This window comes from Primulina tabacum, unplaced genomic scaffold, assembly GCF_025594145.1.
Source record: "Primulina tabacum isolate GXHZ01 unplaced genomic scaffold, ASM2559414v2 Contig619, whole genome shotgun sequence".
Classification (NCBI taxonomy): Eukaryota; Viridiplantae; Streptophyta; class Magnoliopsida; order Lamiales; family Gesneriaceae; genus Primulina; species Primulina tabacum.
Window position 1 is genome coordinate 48624 of NW_027459813.1, and position 7708 is coordinate 56331.

Genomic DNA, 7708 nt, shown 5'->3' on the forward strand with positions numbered 1-7708 from the left:
GATCTTTTGCCAGGCACAGTGCCAATCTCTAAGGCACCGTACAGTTTAGCTCCGGCTGAGATGCTAGAACTCAAACAGCATATTCAGGAGCTCCTTGACAAGGAATTCATCCGCCCTAGTTTCTCACCATGGGACGCACCAGTACTCTTCGTAAAGAAGAAAATGGGAGCATGAGGCTGTGAATCGATTACCGAGAATTGAACAAGGTAACGATCAAGAATAAATACCCACTTCCTAGAATCGAGGACTTGTTCGATCAGTTGCAGGGAGCTACAGTGTTCTCTAAGATAGATCTTCGATCGGGGTACTACCAGCTGAAAGTGAAAGATGCCGATGTTCATAAGACAGCTTTCAGAACCAGGTATGGGCATTACGAGTTCTTATTGATGCCATTTGGACTAACGAATGCTCCAGCTATTTTCATGGACCTCATGAACCGAATATTTCAGCCTTACCTTGATCAATTCATCATGGTATTCATCGACGATATTCTAATATACTCGAAGAGCCATGAGGAGCACAGCCAGCATTTGAGGACAATGTTGCAGATCCTGCAGAGTCGCAAGTTATTTGCGAAGTTCAGTAAGTGTGAATTATGGTTGGACAAGGTAGCGTTTTTGGGTCACATAATATCTAGCAGCAGTATTGAGGTGGATCCAGCTAAGGTAGCGGTTGTTAAGGATTGGGTTGAACCAAAGAATGCTTCAGAGACCGCAATTTTCTGGGTTTAGCCGGTTACTACCGCAAGTTTATTCAGGGATTTTTGTCGATAGTAGTGCCGCTCACTTCACTGACTAAGAAAAATGCTAAATTTGAGTGGAGTGATGAATGTCAGAGGAGCTTTAATACCTTGAAGCAAGCTCTCATTTCAGCGCCAGTGTTAGCCATGCCAACAGGGCAAGGAGATTTTGTGCTATACACCGATGCATCTAAGCTCGGATTAGGCATAGTGTTGATGCAGCAGGGTCGGGTTATAGCTTATGCTTCCAGACTGTTGAAGGTGCATGAGAAGAACTACCCGACTCATGACCTTGAGTTAGCTGCCGTTGTCTTTGCATTGAAGATTTGGAGACACTACATGTACGGCGAAAAATGCCAGATATTTACCAATCACAAGAGTCTCAAGTATTTCTTCACGCAGAAAGAACTGAATATGAGACAGAGACGGTGGTTGGAGTTGGTAAAAGACTATGATTGTGAAATTAGCTACCATCCAGGGAAACCTAATGTTTTGGCAGACGCTTTGAGCAGAAAAGTTGCGGTCGTAGCACAACTGTCAGTACAGAGATCTCTTAAGTCAGAGATTCAGAGTTTTGGGCTAGAGGTTTATCCTAAGGACAGGGCTCCTAAACTGTCTAATTTGACAGTTCAGTCTTCCTTACTAGACCGAATCTTTGCAGGACAGCCTTCAGATCAACAGTTACAGAAATGGAGACTGAAAGACGAAGCCATGAGCAGTGTACTCCACACAGTGTCAGATGGTGTTGTGAGGTACAGAGGTAGAATGTGGGTGCCTAGTGTTGATTCGATCAGAGAGGATATTTTGACAGAGGCACATGCATCTCTGTATTCCATTCACCCAGGAGGTACCAAAATGTACAACGATCTAAAGATTCTGTATTGGTGGCCATGTATGAAGCGAGATATCTATCGATTTGTGTCTGAATGTCTAACTTGTCCGCAGGTGAAGGCAGAGCAGCAGAGGCCAGCAGGAATGCTTAAGCCACTCCCTATCCCCGAGTGGAAATGGGAGAATATCACCATGGGCTTCGTTGTTGGGTTGCCAAGGTCAGTCAGGGGATCCAATGCTATTTGGGTTATAGTGGATCGAATTACCAAGTCAGCGCACTTTTTGCCAGTGAAGACGACTTTTTCCATGATGCAGTATGTGGAGCTTTATATCAGAGAGATAGTCCGTTGGCACAGAATCCCAGTTTCTATTGTGTTCGACAGGGACCCGAGGTTTACGTCGTCCTTCTGGAAGAGTTTACATGCAGCCATGAGGACGAAATTGCTTTTCAATACAGCTTTTCACCCGCAGACAGACAGCCATTCTGAGCGAGTGATTCAGGTTTTGGAAGATTTATTGCAAGCATGTATAATCGATTTCCAAGGGAGTTGGGAATCAAAGCTACCTCTAGTGGAGTTTACCTACAACAATAGTTTTCAAGCATCTATTGGTATGGCTCCCTACGAGGCATTGTATGGGAGGAAGTGCAGATCGCAGATACATTGGGATGAAGTCGGAGAGAGAGCAGAACTTGGTCCGAAGATAGTTCAGCAGACTGCAGATGTGGTGGTCAAGATCTGAGACAGAATGAAGACCGCCCAGAGTCGCCAAAAGTGTTGTGCTGATAAGAGGAGGAGAGATCTCGAGTTTGCCATAGGTGAACACGTTTTTATAAAGATAGCACCTATGAAGGGTGTTATGAGATTTGGGAAAAGAGGCAAGCTGAGTCCGAGGTTTATTGGACCGTTCGAGATTCTTGATAGAGTTGGGACACTAGCTTATCGTGTTGCCTTCCCGCCGAATCTGACCGGGGTACACAATGTGTTCCACGTCTCGATGCTGAGGAAGTACCTAGCTAATTCATCGCATGTTTTGTACTACGAACCGTTACAATTGACTCCAGACCTTTAATATGAGGAAAGACCCGTCCAAATCCTAGACAGACAGGAGCGCAGACTTCGGAACAAGGTGACCAAGTTGGTCAAAGTCCAGTGGCTGAATCAAGCAGTGAAGGAAACCACTTGGGAGACCGAGGCAGATATGAGAATCCGCTACCCAGAGTTATTTGGTAAGATTTAATTTCGAGGACGAATTTTAAATAAGTGGGGGAGGAATTGTAGAGCCCAAAATCAGTACACGTAGAACCCATGCATTTATTTAAATTGTTAAATCATTTATTTAAATTAAAATGATTTTTAGTGATGCATGATTTATTTAATTGCATTATTTTAATGTTAGGTGATGCACGTTAAAATACTTTCTCGAATTTCATGTTTCGGGCGATTATTCGATGCTGGGTCGAGGAAAAGAGACCGGTGACGATTTTTGGCAATTTTAGTAAATGGTATTTTATTTTAAGTTAGGTTTGAGGCATTTTACATAATTTAGTTAGTTTTTAATATTTTAAAAGCCTAATGTAATTATTAGGTGGTTTCACGACTTTAAAGTTTTTAAGGTTGTTACTTGTTCATTTTGTCTTTAATTGAGGGTTTTCATTTTTAGTAGGGGAAGGTTAACATTTTTAATTAGTTGTTAATGATTTTATTAAGCCAAAAATTATTTCCCTAATTTCTATCAAACACACGCACACAAACATTTTTACACACACACACCACAGGACATAACACACACACATAACTCATTCAGAATTTTATATTTTTAAATGAGAGAAACTTAAGGTTCTTCATGAGAATAGCAGCCGCCCCTCCCTTTTGAAATTCCAGCAAGTTTTCGGTGATTTTTATTGCAAGAAAATAGTTCCACGTTCGTCCCAGATCAAGCCTCGCTCCATCTCCGCTTCGGTATCGCCGTATCATGAGTTTTAAATATTAAAAGGCATGTATATTCTGTTTTTCCTGCGTTGATCTAGTCATATTATGTGTTGTGATGTTTTTATGCGAGAAAATACATGTGTGATGCGTAGAAGTTTGAGCAATCATGTTTGGATCACTTTTGAAACTATTTTTGGGATCTCAAATCTCGTTTTTACTGATCTTTTAAATACTGAGATTTTTTGGTCGAAATTTTGGTAAAACATTCAACGTAAGAAACGTAGAAATTTTTGATACCTTTGATTTGATATAAAATTCGAAATCTTTGTATAAAAATTGATTGAGAAATGATCATTTTCGTGGGACTGCTCAAACTGCGTTTTCTGAAAAATTATGTTATTGATGTGTTCTTGAAGTTTTATGGTTGCAGGCTTCTTTGGAGATCGACGAGTGATCGCTGTTGCGTGTAGGTATGTCGTTAATGATGTTGTGATGGTTATTGACGTTTCTTTTTGCGTTGTTAGGCACTTGGGAGATTGAGTAGTCGTCAAAATCGTTTTGTTGTCAAAAGTCGTGTTCATGGGTTCATTGAGCTGCTTGTGATGCGTCGTTGTTTTGGGACAGTTGAATAGGCTCGAGTCAGCGTTATAGTACCCTAGGATGGGACTCGAGGTGTCGATTCATAGTCCGTACAATCAAGTTAGGGAGATTAAGCATCTTATGTATTGAATTTCCATCAGTTCGCGTCAACAGTGAGTACGCGGACCCTGGCACGGGATCCGTGCCCATGTTTCTTCAAAAATTGCCTTTTTACAGAGTTTACACAGACCCCTACACGGACCTTGGCACGGAGTCCGTGTCCTTCCTTCTTTTCGGTATGTCTTTTACAGTACCTACACTGACCCGGAGCCGGACCTGGGCATGGGGTCCGTGTACTTAATATTTTGGGGAAAAAAAATTAGACTTCACATCAAGTTTTGTTTTGGGGTTCAATATAATAGTTAGTACGATGCTTAAAAGAGGTCAAGTTCCAAGGGAACTAGAATGTCATAAGCTACTTATTCATTTCGGTGGTAAGCTCGAGTACCTAAGTCTAAGTTATACAAGTTAAGTATTTCAAACTCATGTTAGTTTGTGCAGCAGTGGCGCCGAGCGAGATCCAACGAATCCCTCGACACCTAGTAAGTATGTTCGACGTGCAAATAAGAAAATATTTCAAGTTTTTGAGGTATGCTAAATGTCTTGTGACCAAATTATGTATAGGATTGGAAAGCGGTAAAACATGACCAGGGACCAGTCCACCCCGTTAAAGCATTAACGGGGATCTCATGTATGTGGCAGTGGATTTTTCCCTGTCAGCCCAGTACTGTAGTTTAGTCTGATCAGGCGTATTATGTATGAGTCACTTGCTTTGAAACATGCCTCTACGCAAAATGATGAAGTTATGTATGTTCAAATATGTACAAGTATGCATGTATGTTTAAGAAAAGTTTTATGTTGATGGCACGTCTATGTTATGAATGTATGTTCAAGTTTAAGTGCAAGTTCAAGTTTCAAGTATGTACACTCTATTTTAAAGTCGCATGTGATTTTATTACGTATTACTCGCTACTTCCTGTTTATACGTGTTGAGTCTTTAGACTCACTAGACTTGATCGATGCAGGTGAGGATGCATTTGAGGAGACGAGGGGTGAGGACCAGTGAGCTGGCTTGGACTGAGGGGGAGGCCAGACCCGAGGACCGCCCAGTTTTTAAGAGTTTATAAACTGTCCAAAATACTCTGATTTCATGTTATCGATTATGAGTTTTAAACAAGCCCTTTTAGTAAACTTCATTTGAGATCTTTTATTGCAACAATATTTGGGGATGAACATTTTATTTTATCGAATTTTGAAGGTTCGCCTTTTATTTAAGAAAATTTTTAATTTTTCAACAAATTTTAAGTAGAAAAAAAGTACGGTACGTTACACACCCACTCCTTTATTTCGGAGACATTCGCTAGTCACCTGGACGTCAAGTCTATTGGACTCGACGTGAGCTACTCAGTGATAGTCCCATCAGGGGAATAATTGTCAGCTACTAGCGTTGTCAGAGACATCGATCTGGAACTGCTGGGCCACCTAGTGTACGCCGATTTGATTGTGTTGCCGATGCCAGAATTTGACATCATTCAGGGAATGGACTGGATGACGAAGGACAGAGTTCTTATCGACTTCAAAAAAAGTTGGTGTTAGTAAGACCTTAGGGTATGGAGCAGTTTCTCTTTGATCCAGCTAGATGGAGGAGCTTTCCTCGCATGATCTCTTGCATGCAGGCGCGACGAATCATTAACAAAGGGTGTCAGGCTTTCTTGGCCAGTGTTGTTTCTGCACCTGACATACCCACTCCGTCTATATCTGAAGTACCAGTAGTCAGAGAGTTTCCTGACGTCTTTCTAGATGACATCACAGGCCTCCAACCAGAGAGAGAGGTGGAGTTCGCCATTGATCTTATGCCAAGCATTGTGCCAATCTCTAAGGCACCGTACCGTCTAGCTCCAGCTGAGATGTTAGAGCTCAAGCAGCAGATTCAGGAGCTTCTAGACAAATAATTCATCCGCCCTAGTTTCTCACCATGGGGCGCACCAGTGCTCTTTGTGAAGAAGAAGGATGGGAGCATGAGGCACAAGGTAACGATCAAGAATAAATACCCTCTTCCAAGGATCGAGGACTTGTTCGATCAGTTACAGGGAGCTACAGTGTTCTCTAAGATAGATCTTCGATCTGGGTACCACCAGCTGAAGGTGAAGGACGCCGATGTTCATAAGACATCTTTCAGAACCAGGTATGGGCATTACGAGTTTTTAGTGATGCTGTTTGGACTTTCGAATGCTCCAGCAATTTTTATGGATTTGATGAATTGAGTATTTCAGCCCTACCTAGATCAGTTCGTCATAGTGTTCATTGAAGACATTCTTATATACTCGAGAAGCCACAAGGAGCACAGTCAACATTTTAGGACAGTCTTACAGATCTTGCAGAGTCGCAAGTTATTTGTGAAGTTCAGTAAGTGTGAATTTTGGTTGGAGAAGGTGGCCTTTTTGGGTCATATAATATCTAGCAGTGGTATCGAGGTGGATCCAGCTAAGGTAGCAGCAGTCAGAGATTGGGTTGAACCGAAGAATGCGTCAGAGATTCGCAGTTTCCTAGGCCTAGTAGACTACTACAGAAAATTTATTCAAGGGTTTTCTTCGATATCAGTGCCATTCACTTCATTGACCAAGAAGAATGCTAAATTCGTATGGAGTGATGAATGTCAGAAGAGCTTTGATACTTTGAAGCAAGCTCTTATTCAGCGCCAGTGTTAGCCATGCCAACAGGGCAAGGAGATTTTGTGTTATATACCGATGTATCTAAACTCGGGTTAGGAGCAGTGTTGATGCAGCATGATCAGGTTATAGCTTATGCTTCCAGACAGTTGAAGGTGCATGAGAATAACTACCTGACTTATGATCTTCAGTTAGCCGCCATTGTCTTTGCCTTGAAAATTTTGAGACACTACTTGTACGGCGAGAAATACCAGATATTTACCGATCACAAGAGTCTCAAGTATTTCTTCACGCAGAAAGAGCTGAACATGAGACAACGATGATGGTTAGAGTGAGTGAAAGACTACGATTGTGAAATCAGCTGCCATCCGAGGAAAGCTAATGTGGCGGCAGATACTTTGAGCAGAAAAGTTGCAGTCGTAGCACAACTGTCAGCACAAAGATCTCTTCAGTCAGAGATTCAGAGATTTGGGCTAGAGGTTTATCTTAAGGGCAGAGCTCCTAAGCTATCTAATCTGACAGTTCAGTCTTCCTTACTAGACCGAATCCGTGCAGGTCAGTCTTCAGATGAACAATTACAGAAATGGAGACTGAAGGATGAGGCCAAAGGCAGTGTACTCTACACAGTGTCTGATGGCATTGTGAGATACAGAGATAGAATGTGGGTGCCTAGTGTTGATTCGATCAGAGAGGATATTCTGACAGAGGCACATGCATCTCCGTATTCCATTCATCCAGAAGGTACCAAGATGTTCAAGGATTTACAGATTTTGTACTGGTGGCCAGGTATGAAGAGAGACATCCGTCATTTTGTGTCTGAATGTCTAACTTGTCAGCAGGTGAAGGCAGAGCTTCAGAGGCCAGCAGAAATGCTTAAGCCACTCCCTATCCCCGAGTGG